This window comes from Oncorhynchus mykiss, chromosome 9 (genome assembly GCF_057628025.1).
Source record: "Oncorhynchus mykiss isolate SJ-2025 chromosome 9, ASM5762802v1, whole genome shotgun sequence".
NCBI classification, from domain to species: domain Eukaryota; kingdom Metazoa; phylum Chordata; class Actinopteri; order Salmoniformes; family Salmonidae; genus Oncorhynchus; species Oncorhynchus mykiss.
In genome coordinates this window covers 32,008,097-32,026,941 of record NC_143030.1, presented here as the reverse complement: position 1 = coordinate 32,026,941, position 18,845 = coordinate 32,008,097, and the positions used below count along the sequence as shown (strand labels likewise).

General features: G+C 43.6%; 1 protein-coding gene and 1 long non-coding RNA gene across 12 annotated transcripts in view; one reads left to right on the top strand and one right to left on the bottom strand.

Moving 5' to 3' along the window:
- LOC110531879 (VPS10 domain-containing receptor SorCS2) overlaps positions 1–18,845 on the top strand; it is a 321,210-nt gene that overhangs the window by 91,981 nt on the left and 210,384 nt on the right. The gene's annotated exons all lie outside the window — the stretch shown is intronic.
- Positions 7,224–7,967, bottom strand: LOC118966022 (uncharacterized). The gene is made up of 3 exons (XR_005053221.2): positions 7,833–7,967; positions 7,593–7,674; positions 7,224–7,452 (listed from the first exon to the last, which is right to left on the bottom strand). It is a non-coding gene; the product is annotated as an uncharacterized LOC118966022 (long non-coding RNA).

Below are 18,845 nucleotides of genomic sequence, written 5' to 3'. Positions count from 1 at the left end.
TCTTAACTGACTTGCCTAGTTAAATAAAGGTTAAATAACAATTCTAATAAATACATGTGCATTGGTTTCAAGTCAGCTCCATAAAGGCTGTGCAGTCACATCAGTAGATCAGCTTTAATATTACAGATAGATTGTGGCTTCCATCAATGTAACTGTCTGCATCATTTCCAATCCCCCATTTATATATATTTAAAAAAAATATCTACAGTGATTTCTGAAAGTATTCATACCCGGTCACTATTTCCAAATGTTGTGATGTTTACAGCCTTATTCTAAAATGGATTCAATAAAATAACAATCCTCATCAATCTACACGCAATACCCCATAATGACAAAGTACCCCATTTAGGCATTTTTGCAAGTGTATTCAAAATAAATAAAAAACAGAAATACCTTATTTACATAAGTATTCAGACCCTTTGCTATGAGACTCGAAATTGAGCTCAGGTGCATTCTGTTTCCATTGATCATCCTTGATGTTTCTACAACTTGATTGGAGTCCACCTGTGGTGAATTCAATTGATTGGGCATGATTTGGAAAGGCACACACCTGTCTAGATCTAGATAAGATCTCACAGTTATTTTCCAATATCCTCCCCACATGGACATTTTTTAAGATGAATATATATATCAATTATTTTATGGGGTGTCCACATTCTGTCCCCAATCAACACTTTTTTTTTACACTTTTGGTGCCAGCGAGAATGACATAAGGAAGTAGTCAAGACAACTAGCTTGATTGAGCCTCCGCCATGTATATCTTACTGAGCCAGGATATTTAAGCCTCCATATCCACAAGTTCCAATATATCCACGATATGTGTCATGAGGGTGATAGTTTGTACTGTAATTTCCTTTATGGTCCATAGAGGTATTTAAAACTGTATTAGAATCTCCCAGCATAATAATAGAGTATTGTACTGCTTGTAGACTTGATCAATTATTTTATATATATTTTCAAAGAAACGTGGATCATCATTATTTAGACTGTTTATGGTGCAATAGCATTTCAAATAATCCATCTATCTTGCAGATCTGTTTGGACAATTTGCACATTCGGATCAAAATGATTGTTAATTAATTAAACCCCTTTTGAGTTTCTTTGCCCATGGGAGAAGTATATTTCACCCCCCCTCCCCCATCAGTATTTTTTTCCACACAACTTCATCTAAAATTTTTGAATGAGTTTCCTGTAAACAATAGATATTATATTCCTTCTCTTCTAGCCAGGTAAATACTGATTGTCTTTTTTTATTATCTGCTAAGTCATTGCAATTATAACTGGCTATACATATTTCACCATTTACCATAATGAGATATACGCACGTTTAAGTTCTATTTATCATAATATACAGTGCATTCGGGAAGTATTCAGACCTCTTGACTTTGTCCACATTTTGTTACATTACAGCCTCATTTTAAAATGGATTTAAAACATTTAAAATCCCCTCATCAATCTACACACAATATCCCATAATGACAACGAAAAAGGTATTTTTTATATTTTTTTTTATACATTTGCTAAATTTCTAAAAACCTGTTTTTGCTTTATCATTATGGAGTATTGTGTGTAGATTGATGAGGGAAACATGTATTTAAGCCATTTTAGAACAAGGCTGTAATGTAACAAAATGTGGATAAAGTCAAGGGGTCTGACAACTTTCTGAATGCACTGTATGTTTGTAAACTTATCATTAAAAAGTACCATAATGATTGCGTGTCCAAATAGCTTAACCATGATATTTGCACTGCTACTGAGTAAACCTCTTGTTCTCCACTATTCCACTCGTTAAAACTTCCCCTCATCCCAATTTGGGTTGTCGTCCCTGTGACTGGCAGACCAACCCTGTCCATCTGGATTCTAGGGCCTTTGAGTGATAGGGACCCATCCTTTGTAAAGAGCACACAGTGCCACTCACAGAACATAAGTAGATTAATGCATTAAAGCATTTACAACACCCTCACCTCGATTGCATTGTATACAATTATTTTCATAAAAAATATATTTATTAAAAAGTTTTGCATATCTTCATTTATGTCCACAACAAACGAATAATATGTGTAACAATGTAGGCAGTTCAGAAGATGGATTGTTACTTACGTATATCCAGGATTTGGCATAACAAAAATTAGATTTTCGGCAAACAATTATTATTTTGGCAAACAATTCATGTGATTCATCCTATGTTGTTCCTAACATCATTACCCCATAGCAACAGTTGTGGGACACACACACACACACACACACTCCCCACCCTTCCCCCACAAACAACCACAAGCTCAGATGTTCAACAGTTGTTCCATCCCCGAGCCCAACTCGAGAAAGGACTTGACATGCAAAGGCATATACAGTTGTAGCTGTTAGAGAATGCATGCAACATTTAGCAAGAATGGGGAGATTTGATTAACCAATGTCAAGTCCTAACTGATGGAGCTCAGATACACCCACTTCCCCTGAAACACACACACGCTGGTCCCCCATTGTGAGCATCTTCCCAAGCATCTCTGTGCAGTCAGACCTTTGATTATTTTGTAACACCAGGGCCACAATCATTTCCCCCCTCTCTGATTGTCCGTGTGTGACCACAACCCCATGGGTTACTTCAGCTAGCGTTGCTAACACTGCCACTACCTGGGTGGGGTCACCCCACCGGAATTCCCACCAGCTAGGTACAAGTTTGTCAAGGTTCTCATTAGCAGCTTTGAAAAATGTATTGTATATTATGCTCACCCACCTGGGGGCTTTGGCTTTGTTGGACCAACCCTGCCAGGCAGGCTCAGACTCTTGAGGGGGCAGTGCTGCTCTTGTATATCTCTGACCGTGTTTATCTTTCTTTCTTGGCTGCATATAGGCTACTTACAGTAGGCACATAAAACAGATAAGGACTTCTCCTTAGTTTTTGGGTTGCTCAGTTGGGTGTCTAGGATATAGGGTTGGGGAACCGTTCCGTCATGATAGAACAATTAATAATTAAACTATATTTATAATTTATTTTTAAATGTATAGCCCATATCAGCACAAAATTGAAATCTCTCTCTGTCACAACTCCTGCTCGCAAGCGCACGTGGGCTCTGGCATTTGCAACCATCTTCCTTGATTCTGGACGTTGTTGTCCTTAAGCTTGGGATCAAACAGGGAAGAAGATGCAGATGATGAATGGGCTCGGCACCGCACTCCACACAAGTGGTGTAAATCAAGACCCAAGGCGATTGCTCGGCATTGCTCTGGAGGAAAGTTAGCTGAGAAGACAAGAGAGAGAGAGACTGCAAGGCTTCTGGGTCAGTGAGTTTAAACCCATGTCATGGGCTTGCCTTTGGAGATCTGTGGACTTGCTTGAATGTGATTTTTTTTTTTGGTGTGGGCGACATCAACCACTACAAGGTGAAAGGAGATAGATCTGGTTGGCGTCTGTCTGTTTACCCCTCCCTTACTCACTCTGTATTTCTTGTCAGTTCTCCTAAATTGGAGGGGTTCTGGTTAAGGTTGAACATTTCCGTGAGGAACCCACGCATGTCGGCCACAAACTGTCCCTTTTACTTTCCTGTGACTCAGCTGAAAGATAAAGTATCTGTAGAAACATTTCCTGTCTCAGTCATTCCTGGATTCTGGAAGGGAGAAGTGATCCCATGTTTTTTCAATTAGGATTAAACCAGAACAGATAATGGGCTTGTGGTGTGGGACAATGCTATGTGAACTGGGCTCTGGAGAGATGGAGTCTGTGGTTGCTCTCAGTTTCATTGCCTTAATTTGGTTAGTTCTTAGAGAACATCAAATGAGATTGATCTATTACAGATAGTCTCGCTTAGGCACAGCGGATGAGAAACGAAATATTGATCATTATAAGTGCGGCACGTCTTGCTGGTCAATTATAAGCGCCTCGAAAAATGTGTCTGTGCCTTAGCTACATTTCCCTACCTAAACAACTCTGTGTAAAACCAGTCTGTTTCTGGTTATGCTCAGATAAGAAAACGTTTGGGGGGAAAAAATAGGGACAAACAAAGTGCGTACTGCTTCACCGTAGCTTATTGGATTTTGGATTTTGAAAATGTCTCTTTTGCACATGTGTCTGTGGAGTGTTCGGCTTTCGCCAGAGCTCTGACGTCAGCCATGTGGGTTTAATGTCTCTGACTCCAATAACCTGGGCCTTGACTCTGTTATAGCTGTCCCAGGATCACCAGCTAAAACATAGAACGGCTCTCTTTGTCATCCGAAGGGGGTAAACACTGAACGTGTACTATGATGTTGAGGCAATGTCAACCAACCTGGGATGTTTATTTCCAAAAAGTATTTCACAGTTTGTGTTTGAATTAAATAAGGCAGAGTTTGTGCTTTAACTTGTATAGGAAGATTTTTACAATTGCTCCATATGGGCCTAGAAACCGACCAAGTGGAGGGTTATAGCTTACCAATTTTTTATTTATTTAACCTTTATTTAACTAGGCAAGTCAATTCTTATTTGCAATGACGGCCTACCCCGGCCAAACCCTAACCCGGACGACGCTGGGCCAAATGTGCGCCGCCCTACGGGACTCCCAATCACAGCCGGTTTGATACAGCCTGGAATCAAACCAGGGTTTGTAGTGACACCTCTTGCACTGAGATGCAGTGCCTTAGACCGCTGCGCCCCTCGGGAGCCCTGTCAATCACATCTATATTGAGATAGCAACATGAACAACAGGCCTGCTATTCCCCGACCGCACACACTTATTTCGCAATCTCTCGCTCTCTTCCCTCGCTCCATTGATTCTGACAGAGACAGGGACAGAAGAAAGAGAGGGAAAAGAGATTGAGATTAAAGAAAGAGAGAAACAAAGGGGAGAAACAGGGACGGAGAGAGGAGTAGAGGGATTGCAGAGTAGAGGAAGTGTGCATAGGAGGAACGTGACAAATTTCTGTAGTGGGACCCGTACTGTTGTGCCTGAGGGGCTGAGGGGACCCTGGGGGTATGCACTCTCTCTCTCTCTTTCTCTCTCCCTTCCTCCCTCTTTCTATGTGACCCCTGCCACTAGTGGAGGGTAAAAGGAGATGCAGCAGGCTGGCACTGGTCAATAATTGATGTGATCGCCATGGCGATGACGAGGCTGTTGTTGTTCCTCTGTATTCTGTTTTAACTCAAGTGGTTGTGCACGGTCAGGGGCCCAGACCTCACGGTGAGAGGGGGAACGCAGAACGTTAACACACCACACGCCCTCACTGTGTGTGTATGTGTGTGTGTGTATGTGTGTGTGTGTGTCGTTGAGGGAGCGTTCACCTTACCGTGAACCTCAGAGCACTTTTGCTCCCCTTTTTGAGTGCATTATCTCACATTCCTTCCCCTCAGTTTACCCCCAGAACTTCTGGTGTGCTTTTAGTTTCTGGCACAAGTTCCTACTCCTCGGAAGTCCTTAGCAAGAGACCTCACTACACTCTCTTGCAGCTGTTCTAGAAATGGGATGCGTCCAGAATTGCTCCCTATATTCCCTATTTAAGTAATGCACTTCATAGTGAATAGGGAGCCATTTGGGATTCACGCCATGTCTATAACAGCTGCAGGGGCCCCCATATCCAGAGATCCAGACTTCAGCTGTGGTCTCTCACTGTCCCTATTATCTCCAATGATGAATTAGCATGTCAGAGTCTCCGCGCGATCATTGCTATCAATCATCATATGGTCGAGGCATGTCAACATTTGTCTTCGTTTGCCCAGACTCTTCAGTTAGAGAAACAGGAAATAGCAATAGCCTGAGTCACTCTACTGTACTGTACAATGCTGTACCCCCACACCAGATGATAAACCCCTTAGCCTTACTGTATGTACATAAAGGAAGTCACATTGAATGTTGGTCATCCAAATGGACACAGCACCATTGTGCCATTGTAGCCTGGGCATTTAGTTTTTCTCATGGAGGAATAACCTGTTTAAATAAAGGTCAAAGTAACTGTCCAGTGTTTCAAGATTTCTATGAAATATGACCTATAATGGATTACAATATGTTGAAATGATGTTAAAAAACAGCTTTTGTGTGTTGGAATGGCGTGGGCGTATCCCAACAACAGAATGGCGTGGGCGTACCCCAACAACAGAATGGCGTGGGCGTATCCCAACAACAGAATGGCGTGGGCGTATCCCAACAACAGAATGGCGTGGGCGTATCCCAACAACAGAATGGCGTGGGCGTATCCCAACAACAGAATGGCGTGGGCGTACCCCAACAACAGAATGGCGTGGGCGTATACCGGTCATAGAAAATATGAACGCGATAAGACCGCTGATTGGCCAGCTCAGCTCAGCTCAACATGACAAGTCAAGTTCAAGTTCTATGAGGAAATAGAAAGCATCGTTGAAACGGTCTGTTGGAGATACAAGTTTAAGGTGTTTTTTTTTTAAAGTGTTTTTTCCCCAATTCATGCTTTGGCCACAAATAGGAGTATACACTCTTTGAAAAAAAGCTGCTATCTAGAACCTACATTTTTTGGGGGGGCTGTCCCCACAGGAGAACCCTTTGGAGAACCCTTTTTGGTTCCAGCGAGAACCATTTTGTTTCCAGGTAGAACCCCCCCCCCCTTTTTTTTAGTGTAGGACGAGTCAACAACATTATGAACTTTTAAAAGTGAGATTTTCACTCAACATTTACTTTAAAAGGAATAACATTTTACAAAACAGTACTCAAACGGCTGTGACTGGTTGGCGTGAGTAAGGAGCTGGGGTGTGGATCATGTGTTTGGGGATGGGAGATTTGTTGCTGCATTAGTAAGAGGGGGTGTTAAACCTGAGTGTGTGTTGACAGAGCCAATCTGAAGACTTTGAGGTGAGCCACATGCAATAATCTCTGGGACGTAAGCCCGGCACACGAGCTGAGACAGGCAAGGATTAGGAAACACAGATTCTCTCTCTCTCTCTCTCTCCTTGTCACTCGCCTTGTCTCTCTTCTTGCCTCTCCCCTTGTCTCTCTCGCTTGCTCTCTCTGTCTCTCCCTCTGTTTCCCTTTTTCTCTGTGACACACACACACATTGACTCACATTCAAAGAGTCTTTCTGTGCCGTACATTCTTATTCATACATACGTATTCACAAACCTGTGTCACACACGCATGAACAGACACACTTTGTTTAAAGCAGGCGGGACACTCTTAAAAAGAAAAGCTTCCTGAAAGATCGTGTAGGGGTTCTTCAAATTGAAACTGTGGGGGAACCTCTATATTATTATTATTAATCAGCATAACAATAATGACAAGAACACAACGTTTTTGCCGTCAGTGTTTATTATGATTTTAGTGGCAAAGCCGAATTCAAAAATCGAAATATGAGGCCAACTCCCAGCAGAGCTCCAAGTTCAAGTCAGTATGTCCCCTGGCGTGTTGATGTGTGTGGTGATATCCTTCGTATCAATAGCCAGAAGGATTCTGCAGTGCATGATGGTCTAACAGATATCCAGTTACAGTATAGTCATCAGCGGTGTAGGGAGGATGAAGTCTGTGAGTGCAAAAATAATAATTACACAGATGATTAACAAAACGTGCACATGACAGTGTTCATACCTCGGTTTTTGTGGTAAACGTGAATAGGGAAGAAAAAAAACGGTTCACTTTTGTCAACGGTTTTCACACACACACCTTGTCCATAATGTAGAGAGAGACCTCTGGGATCTTCATTGAAGAGGTCAGGGAGGAGGAAGATGGCTGCTGGGACTGAGTCCTATACGGTTTTAGAGAAACCAATCATAAAAATCAGCTAGCCTACATGTGATCTGCGTAACATTATGTGACAAACCAATGCCAATTGTACATACCACAGCCACACAAATAAGTGGGCAGTTCAGGCCAATGCGGCTATAGCCTTCAACATATTCTTACCTCTTTGTTGATTAACTTCCATTGAACTGTGTCCGTTGTCTGTTTCAGAAAAAAATTGAAAGTGTCAAACAACACAGCCATTTGCTCATGGTATCACCATGAAGCAATATCAATGTTGATCATACAAGGGAGAAACCTTCCCTGCTGTTTTCTCATTTTTCAGTTGGGCAGTTAGGTTCCTGCAAGAACCCCCTTGAGAACTAAAGGAGGTTCCTCGATCAACCCCACCTCCTATGGGGTTATTGGAAGTACCTTTTGGGGGCATTGTTCAGTGCCAAGAACCCGTAAGGTTCTTCAAACAACTTTGAGGATCTTAGAACAGTGTGGAGCTGCATAGAGTGTGGAGCTGCATATCCACGTACGTGACTGCATAGTCACACACACACGCCTCACACATGTCCTGTTAGTGTGAAAGACCAGCTGGGATGTATAATTCATGTGTTCTTCACACTTCTTTTGAACTGACGACAGGCTGCTAGAGAGAGAGAGAGAGAGAGAGAGAGAGAGAGAGAGAGAACCCCCCCCCCCCTCCCTTCATCAACCCCTTACCCCCCAAACCCCATCTTCTCCCTCCAGGGGGCTTCATAATGTAGGAGAAGATCCTTTGACGGACCCTCATCACACCTACACACTGACACCTTTCATGCACGCACATGCACACACACACACACACACACACACACACACACACACACACACACACACACACACACACACACACACACACAGGTCCACAAAGTGCAAGCATGGGACTTGACACATAGAGAGAGGGAAAGAGAGAGATGCCCGAGGCCTCCATCAGGCACACAGCAGTAGGGGGTACACTTCAAACTTGTCACAATCGCATCTCCTCCTCTCATACTCCCTTCCTCTCTCTATCACTGTCTCCCTCTCTCTTTGTTTCTCTCCTTCCTTCCTCTGCATTCCATTCCCCTGTGTCTGTCATAATCAATATGATAGTAAGGTCTTTGCTCTCGAGTCACGACCCATTTTTCTCTCTGTCTGATCTTGATCCTTCAAAGTAACGTTCGAGAGGCAGACACCTGTATCCATCCCACATTTGAAATGTGTTGACTGTTAGCCATTTCAATGGCTCCGATCGAGTTTTCATAATCACAAAGACACTTTTTCTTTAATAGTTCAAGCACTTTATCCTTCCCTCTCTCTTTCTCTCTCTCTGTCACCCCTCCCTCCTCCCCTTGTTCCTTCCATCTCCCACCGCTGCCAGGCTGACCTCTGCCACAACTCGGCCCTCATGTTATTCCGCTTACTCGTTCTCTATCTCTCTCTTCCTCCCCTCTTCCTTTCTCTATAATCTTCCTTTCCCCGCTCAGGCCAGACGGTCTCTTGGCTGTAAATAGTTAATCGAGGCGAGCGGCATCGTCTTCCCCATTACACTCAAGTCCTGCATGCATATTTCATGGCCCATGGAGAGGTAGAGGGAGAGAAAGAGACGGAGAGAGGGAGAGGGAGAGACAGACACGGACGGACGGAGAGGGAGAGACTGGGAGAGAAAGAGACGGAGAGGGAGAGACAGACACGGACGGAGAGAGGGAGAGAGAAAGAGTAATGAAGAGTGTGAGAGAGAGGGATGTAGAGGGCTGGAGAGAGAAAGAGAGAGGGATGGAGGGAGACAGATGGAGGGAGAGAGAGAGGGATGGAGGGAGGCCGCACTGCTCGGCCTAACAAAGAAATTGATGTGGAATTAATAAATCATTGTGGATCCTCAATGCTGGGGATAATTGAGTGTGTTTGGGGTAGCAGGCAGTAGGAAAGGCCCACCACAGCGGCTCTCTGAGATATAGAGAGAACCGGAACACGCAATCACTAATAAGGAGAGGAGATGGAGGAAAGGGAGCGAGGGATATAAATAGATAAAGAAGAGGTTTGTGGATGCTTCAGACTTGTTGCAGGTGAAGCGAGTATTGGATTTTAAATGTTAAATTGGTTGTGCATCTGATACTTGGGTTATGCTGTAGCTTAAATCATGCCAGGAACTTGCTGCACATCTATGTGGCAACAATGGGCACTCTCTTACCGCTTGAGGTTTTCTCAGATACCTCAAATAATTCAACGCAGTTGGTAACTACTGTAGCTGGTACCAAATGAACTGGCCACTAAGTACCAGGAGACATGGAGGTGGAGGAAGAGGAAGAGGAGGAAGATAAGTTTAACACAACACCCACTCTTGGCAGTGTTGGACGGTGACAGTAAGTGACTGATGGCCTCAGAGCCTAATGGCAAGCTGAGGGTGATGATGATAATGATGATGGTGGTGGTGATGATGAAGATGGCGGCATATTAGCGCTGAGTGATTTAGCAGGCTGAGGTGCTAATGAGGACAAGGGTGTCACCACAGGGAGGAAGGGAGGGAGAGAAGGAGATTGGAGAGAGAGAGAGAGAGAGAGAGGGAGGTGGAGAGGGAGGGAGAGAAGGAGTGGGAGAGAGAGAGAGAGGGAGGTGGAGAGGGAGGGAGAGAAGGAGTGGGAGGGAGAGAAGGAGTGGGAGAGAGAGAGAGAGGGAGGTGGAGAGGGAGGGAGAGAAGGAGTGGGAGAGAGAGAGAGAGGGAGGTGGAGAGGGAGGGAGAGAAGGAGTGAGAGAGAGAGAGAGAGAGAGGTGGGGAGGGAAGGAGATTGGGAGAGAGAGAGTGGGAGGTGGAGAGGGAGGGAGATTGAAGAGAGAGAGAGAGAGTATAGAAATAGCATTGACAGGGGACCCTATTTATTTATCTGTGCAGCAGGCCTTACCGTTATGATCCCAGCAGTCCCTTTAGTATTATTGTCACTATGTTATCCCTCAGCTACTTTCACTGGGTGAATAAGATAACATATCTACGATAACATTGAATAGTAGATATCCATATCTATTATTTGACAGAAACTCTGTCATTTCCCTCAGTGTTGCTATTTAAAAAGAAAGATATACAGTATTGCATGCAGTGATTCTGCCCAGTTGTTACTGTCCCCCTATCCCAGTGGTACTGTGTGCAGTCACACAGTTGGCCAGAAACCCGAATCGTAAATCATTTTACAGTTTTGCGGGCCCATGAAAATAGCAATAACATGCAGGAAATGGAGAGTTTGCACAGTATCGTATGTGGTATAGATGTTTGCCAAGTGATTACATCATTAGAGAACAAGGACAAAGCCGAAGTCTTAAGTGACTGAGCGCCCTGGAGCGGGAGAGGAGTACAGCACGGGGGTAGCAGGCATTCACTCATTAACTATCTGATGTTGTCTGAAACGAACTGGAAAATAAGACGACTGTTAAAGCATTTGTGGGTGTGTTTGCGCGCGTGTGTGTGTGAACACAGTACACAGTCTTTATGGTTGTGTGTGTGTGTGTGTGTGTATATGTGGGCGTGTGTGTGTGTAAGCGTGCGTGCATCTATGTGCGCGTCCATGCACGTGTATGTCTGTGCTTGCATATGTGTACTGTGTGTGTGTGTGTGTTCTCTCAGATCCAGCACTACAGTGCTGGCCTGCAGATGGTTTTCACACTGACTCAATGGGCTAGAGCACCAAGCCATCTGGAAGGAGTTTCACATGTCCTTGGACATTGTTCTTCCTGGAACCAGAAGCAGGCCTCCAAACTACAGACAGCTGCTTGGAGTGAGAGAGGTATAGGGGGGAGAGAGAGAGGGAAGGAGAGAGAGACAGAGGGGGAGGGAGAGTGAGAAAAGGGGGGGGTGGCGAGTACTTGGCAAAGTCTCTCTCTTTCTCCCTTTGTATCATTCTCATGCTCATTCACTCCCGCCATCCTCTTTCATACTCACTTTCCTCTCTTTCTTCCTTTAGCTCACTTACTTTCTCTCCCGTCCCCTCTATAAAAAAAAAATCAAATAATCCATAAGGAACCTCTGAGTTCCAGACCTCGCACTCTATAGGCACAACAGTGCTGACAGTCCAGGATTGATGGGGTTAGCTTACATCTGGGACGATTTGTAGTCTTTTGGCACGCAGCACCTTGCAGCATGTGGGTTATATCTACAGTGATATGCATGGGGTTTGGGTTGGCACTATAACTTAAATTCATTAGAGGATCTTAGACTTTCTTTGAGGTAGATTCTATTTGGGTTGGTGAGTGGGATATGGAGACAGGGATTAGGCTTGGGCTGTATCCAGATATTCATACTTTCATACCGACCTTGTGCCATAGCTGTTTGCAAACCCCACTGATACTCTGTAATCTGAAGGTTTTCAACGCTAACAACTACATGTAAAATCCAAAAGAGAATGCTAACTAAATGCTGGCGAGCGCATTGCAAACATTTTGTGCAGTTTCTGACCTAAAGTATACAAGTTTACAAGTGAAATGCTACTCACAGTTGCACACACACAAAAAAATATCCAGCAGGGGATTCTCTGCTGTTACCAAGCGAATGCTTGATTTGGAAGATCCTAACATCTTAGCTAGATAGCTAACTACAGTGGCTTGCAAAAGTATTCACCCCCCTTGACATTTTTCCTATTTTGTTGCCTTATAAACTGGAATTAAAATAGATTTTTGGGGGTTTGTATAATTTGATTTACACAACATGCCTACCACATATTTTTGTATTGTGAAACAAACAAGAAATAAGACAAAAAGAACAGAGAACTTGAGCGTGCATAACTATTAAGCCCTCCAAAAGTCAATACTTTGTAGAGCCACCTTTTGCAGCAATTACAGCTGCACATCTTTTGGGGTATGTCTCTATAAGCTTGGCACATTTGGACACTGGGATTTTTGCCCATTCTTCAAGGCAAACCTGCTCCAGCTCCTTCAAGTTGGATGGGTTCTGCTGGTGTACTGTACAGCAATCTTTAAACCATACCACATGTTCTCAATTGGATTGAGGTCTGGGCTTTGACTAGGCCATTCCAAGACATTTAAATGTTTCCCCTTAAACCACTCAAGTGTTGCTTTAGCAGTATGCTTAGGGTCATTGTCCTGCTGGAAGGTGAACCTCCGTCCCAGTCTCAAATCTCTGGAAGACTCAAACAGGTTTCCCTCAAGAATGTCCCTGTAAAGCCCAGCTCTGTGGAGTGTATGGCTTAAAGTGGTCCTATGAACAGATAATCCAATCTCCCATGTGGAGCTTTGCAGCTCCTTCAGGGTTATCTTTGGTCTCTTTGTTGCCTCTCTGATTAATGCTCTCCTTGCCTGGTCCGTGAGTTTTGGTGGACTCTTTTATTTATTTTATTTGACCTTTATTTAACTAGGCAAGTCAGTTAAGAACAAATTCTTATTTTCAATGACTGCCTAGGAACAGTGGGTTAACTGCCTGTTCAGGGGCGGAACGACAGATTTGTACCTTGTCAGATCGGGGGTTTGAAGGGAGTGAATACATATGCACGCACCACTTTCCCGCTTTAATTTAAAAAAATTAAACTTCACCAATTTGGACTATTTTGTGTATGTCCGTTACATGAATTCCAAATCAAAATCTATTTAAAGTACAGGTTGTAATGCAACAAAATAGGAAAAACAAGGGGGATGAATACTTTTGCAAGGCACTGTAGTTACTAAATTAGCAAACCAAGATGCATGACTGCAGAGCATTTAGTACATTTTAGCCAGGTAACTTAATAGTTGCAAAATATCTAGCTAGCAAACGTTTAGTTGTGAATCCCAGACTGTAATTAGATTACCTGGCGCATACTACGCAACAGGGAGTGACTTACAAGGCTCCGGTTTCTTGACATTGTGTGCTTGGAAACAAACACCACCTGACATGCGACCGGGGGGACTTACCAAAAGCTTCATAATAATGTGACAGATGAAATGAAGAAAGCAGTGTTCTTTATCTCCTAATGTAATGACAAGTTGACTGCAGGTACAGTACTTGCTTAAAAAGTAGCTACTAATATACACATTTAAAATAAAATAAAAAGTATTGGCGGTATTGAAAACCATCCCGTGGCTTTTTCCAAATACCCCGGTATACGGTACGGTATACCGCCCAAGCCTTACAGGGATGTCGGGAATGGGAATTGTGGGTCTTTACTGCCCTCTCTGGATCCTGTCTATGGAAGGCTAATATTTGTGGGTTATTTGTTATGGAACTTTGAAGTATAATGAAAAGGGATTATGGTTTTCCTTGGTTCACTTCTATGATCATGAGTGACAAGGCTGAGCATGTACGCGGGTAGACGCATGCATACACTCACGTAGACGGGCGTACACACACACACACACACACACAAACACACGAAACTGAGAGGGGTTTTCATGAACTATCATTCATTCATGTTTTAACCTTGTGTGGACGCCCGGCACAATGCAGCCATTTTAGAGAACGAGGAGGAGGAGGAGAGGGAGGGAGGGAGAGAGAGAGGAGGGGATGAGGAGTTGGAATATTTCTTCGGAAGGGATCGTGTCCCATTCTCTCAGGGTAGAATGGAGAGAAGAGGATACACACAACAAACTCATAGCACACTCTTATGAACACATGTTGTATTCAGGCCACAGTGAGCTTCCACTTTGACAAGAATTGTACATTTTATTCGTGCTCCACTCCTATTGTTGCTAAAAGTGTTGTTCTTTAGTGAGGACCTGTGTTTCTCCTGTTCATAAAGTTAAATGAGAGCCAGCTGCTAGAGGTCTACATGGTTTCAGCAGTACGTGTTAAACTGTGTGTGTGTGTGTGTGTGTGTGACGCCCCAGATAAGAGAACACTGCCAAGCTAACACTAAGCTAATGGAAAGTTTCCTGGAACAGGGTCAATTGAAAAAGTATGATGTTAGCGGGTACGCTCAATGCAACAGCTAGCTGTGGTGGCCACACACACCGTGCTGGGCTCTAACTCCTTTCCTCTCAGTGCTAGAGGGAGAAGACAAACAGCGAACACACAGACCTAATCCTCTGGTTTGTATCTGTGGCTCGTTTCCTCGTTCTCTCACAATGTGTCAGAAAGAGAGAGAGAGAGAGAGAGAGAGGGAAGGAAGGAGAAAGAGAGAGAGAGCTAGCCAGTGCTCGGGACAGCATGAGCACACAGCTGGGACGGTGTTGGCCACACATTCCTGCTCATATTCACCCTGACAGAAAGCACTTAATGGACACACACACACATATACAGCCCACCGGCCTGACATCTCCATGTGAATAGACTTGGCATCACCTGGCACAATCAACAATACTTTAATGGTCAAGGAATACTCTTCATAAAGTTTTGTTGCTCTTATATTTACGGACTGCCACTTTTTTATAACTGCTCGGATAATCACCGTAAAACAATAGTCATTATCACATTAACGACCTCGTTAAGTTTCACATTTTGGAACTGTTGTGCAAGCGAGAACATTTGGGGTAGTCAGTTTGTTATTGGGGTATGTTTTGAGCAGAGAGCGAGAGAGAGCGAGAGAGAGCGAGAGAGCGCGAGAGAGAGAGAGAGAGAGAGACGCAGAGAGAGAGAGACGCAGAGAGAGAGAGACGCAGAGAGAGAGAGAGAGATTAAAAGGTACAGTAGCACACACCGGGGGTGTAAGGAATCTGCTAAACCATATCTTAAACCTTATTATCATGTTTCTGTGAAACCCCATTTCCTCAAAGATATTTTAGACATTTTAGATGGGTGATAGCCGATAGGACTGAGGGATGAAGGTTGAAGGGAGACTGACAAGGAGTGAGGTTTTGTTTTTAGGTCGAGGTGAAGGGGGCGAAGGGTGAGGAGCGTCGGGGTGAGATCAACGTTTGAATCCTCTTCAGCATCAGAGGGAGCAGCTAGCCCATTTGCCAGCATGCACCACAGAGCTGGCAGCCTACCCACAATCCTCACCAGTGTGAAGGGGCCGGCTCAGGACCCACCAAGCAAGACCAATGACCTGCACCTGAATGGCGGGAGAGAGAGTGGGACAGAGAGGGAGGGATTGTGGGGGGTAAGGAGAGATAAGGGATGGACGGGGGGGTTAAAGGAATCAGAGTATTGGTTTATTCTGATCCCTATTAGCTTTTGCCAAGAATCAGCCATTCTTCCTGAAGTCCACACAAAAATATAAAACACTACAAGTAACAAAATACTGATACGTTGCTAGACAAGAACAGTCACACAAATACTAAATACAACGATATACAAACATTACAACTAAAGAATAATGTGTGTGTCGATTGGGTGTTAGAGTGTGATGGTCTGTCTATGTGTTTGTGTGTGTGTGTAAGGTCATTTTGCTGTTTGTTTGAGTTTATTGGACATGGGGGTTCCATGTGATCGTGGCACTTTATAATACTGTGCTTTGCCGTGAATTTGTTTTGAACCTGTGGACTGTGAAGAGACCCCTGGTGGCATGTCTTGTGGGGTATGTGTGGGTGTCTGGGCTGCATGTTATTATGTAGACAATCTGGAATTGTAGGTATTCTCATAATACTACAAGAGAAGCAGTTCATATCTCGTCAACCCTCAGCGTGTACGTTGTCGATGTTAGTTCTGTATGTGCAGAAGGTGTGCTGTGCTGCTCTGTTTTGAGACAGCTGCCCAGGTCTGTGCTGTATGGTCTGGGCAGAGAACATACTGAGCAGGGCCAGGCTGGAGGAGCCAGCACTGACACAGGCCAGGGACTATCCCTGAAGACCCAGCTACAGCCACTGCCCACTCATATGCCAAGAAACTAGCTCGCTGTCCCTGCCGTCACCGTGGCGACCCATAACAACACAGCATAGCTGGAGCTGTCCTGGGATAAGTCTCCTTTGTAAAAAACAAATTATTGCTTTTACAAAATGGTTGCCAATATATTTATAAAAATATGAATGAAATTTTTTTCATTAAATATATTATTTTAACAAATACATTTGTACAATATGAGGATGAAATGGTCGTCCTAAAAAACAGTGGTGTAAAGTACTTAAGTAAAAAATACTTTAAAGTACTACTGTACTGTACTTTACTTTACTATTTATATTTTTTTGACAACTTTTACTTCACTATATTCCTAAAGAGAGCAAGAAAGTATCCCTGGTCATCCACTACTGACTCTCTATACACACGCTTTGTTTGTAAATGATGCCTGAGTGTTGGAGTACGCCCCTGGCTATCCGTAAATAAAAAGAAAACAACAAAATGGTGCCATCTGGTTTGATTAATAAAAGGAATTTGAAATGATTTATACTTCTACTTTTGATACTTAAGTATATTTAAAACCAAGTACTTTTAGACTTTTACTCAAGTAGTATTTTCCTGGGTGATTCACTTTTACTTGAGTCACTTTCTTATAAGGTATATTCTCTTTTAATCAAGTATGACAATTGGGTACTTTTTCCACCACTGCTAAGAAGATTTCCAGTTTCACTGACTCGCCCAATGACGTGCAGCTCACTCACCGGCGATTGCCGGTGCGCTCGTACCAAAAGCTTATCTATTTCAGGTTTTACATTCTATAACAATGCTCTTCGCACAATAGGCCTATTTGGAAGTTCATAACATATTTGGTTGTCTACAGACAGATATTCCGGCAGGATCCGGCTCAAATTAAGCACTGTACAACCCCGAACTGTTGCAAAACAAATATCAGCATGGGAAAATGATGTGCAGATGCTTTTTTCCCCGAGGGAAATGAAGTTTATCAATTTCCTGCCTGGGCTGCAGGACAGTGGAATTATGACGTTAACATATCATGGTATTTAGCGGGAGTTGTTGTCCCACAACTCATGCATATCAATCAATCAGGATCCAGGATCCAACCAACCCGTTTTATAACTAAGCAATAAAGCCTGGGGGGGTGTGGTATATGACCAATATACCACAGCTAACGATACAGCCCTAGCCATAGTATATTGGCAATACACCGCAAACACCAGAGATGCCTTAATGCTTTTATAAACTGGTTACCAACGTAAATAGAGCATTTAAAATAAATGTTTTGACATAGCCATGGTGTACGATATACCACAGCTTTCAGCCAATCAGCATGCAGGGCCCGAACCACACAGTTTATAATGGAGTTTATAGTATATTGCCAGAATAACATGTCTTCGTTCAGGAATTAAAAGGTTTTAGATCTTCTCCCTCCTTCCCATTCTCTAAGCTGGTCCAAATGGTCCATCTCTGGTTCGTTTGCTGTCAATTAAGGTCACAACATAACCTGATTTAGTCAGGGTTTGGTTCTTAAGTAAGCAGGACCTTCTTAGCAGATTTTCCTGCGCCTCCCAAAATGACTTATACTGGTGTTTTAATCAAAGCAGCATTTGGTCGTGCTCAGAGATATCCTATTTCATACTCCTTTCCTCCCTCTCATGCACTCTTATTCTCATCTCCAAATATGAATTCTTTAGCTGCTGAGGAGAAATCTTTGCGGAAAGGGATCATGTGGGCTCGGAGTCTTTGGGAAGAGCAAGGATGCATCGCATACTTGAAGACTATTGGATGGTTGGAAGAAATTAGGATAATTATTTGCAGTGGGTCGATGTGGTTCATTTCTCTGATGAGAGGGGGATGGGTAGCGGTGTTTGTGTGTGTGTACTTGTGTGTCCATGTGTGTGTTAAAAGTGTTCAGGGCCAGGCTGAGGGTAGGTGTGATAACTAAAATATAGGGGTCAGTGAAGGACAACTCACACAGTGCCTCTTCATCCCCTCAACCACCACCACCGCTGCTGTGGCTGCTGCTGCTAGGTGATAAAAAAACACCTCCCAGCCACGATCGATACACTGCCCTGCTGACTGCTGAGTGTGTTTGAGAGGGAGCGAAAGAGAAAAAGAAAGATTGAGATACACACTGAAATAGAGAGTTTGTATATGTGTCTATTTAGCCATCACTATTTCATGGGGCATCTTCTCAAATAACATATTTCAAGCCATCAACAACCATTATTCTATATTTATAACATGGTTTCTTTATGGCATTCTATTCATGGGTTGCATGTTTCGTTACTGTCACGTGTGCTCCCTCTCCGGCCTCTAGGTCACCGGGCTGTCTGTCACCATCGTTATGCGCACCTGCGCGTCGTCAGACCCACCCGGACTCCAACACTTCTCTGATTACCTTCCCTATATATGTCACTCCCTTTGGTTCCTTCCCCAGGCATTATTGTTTCTGTTTCATG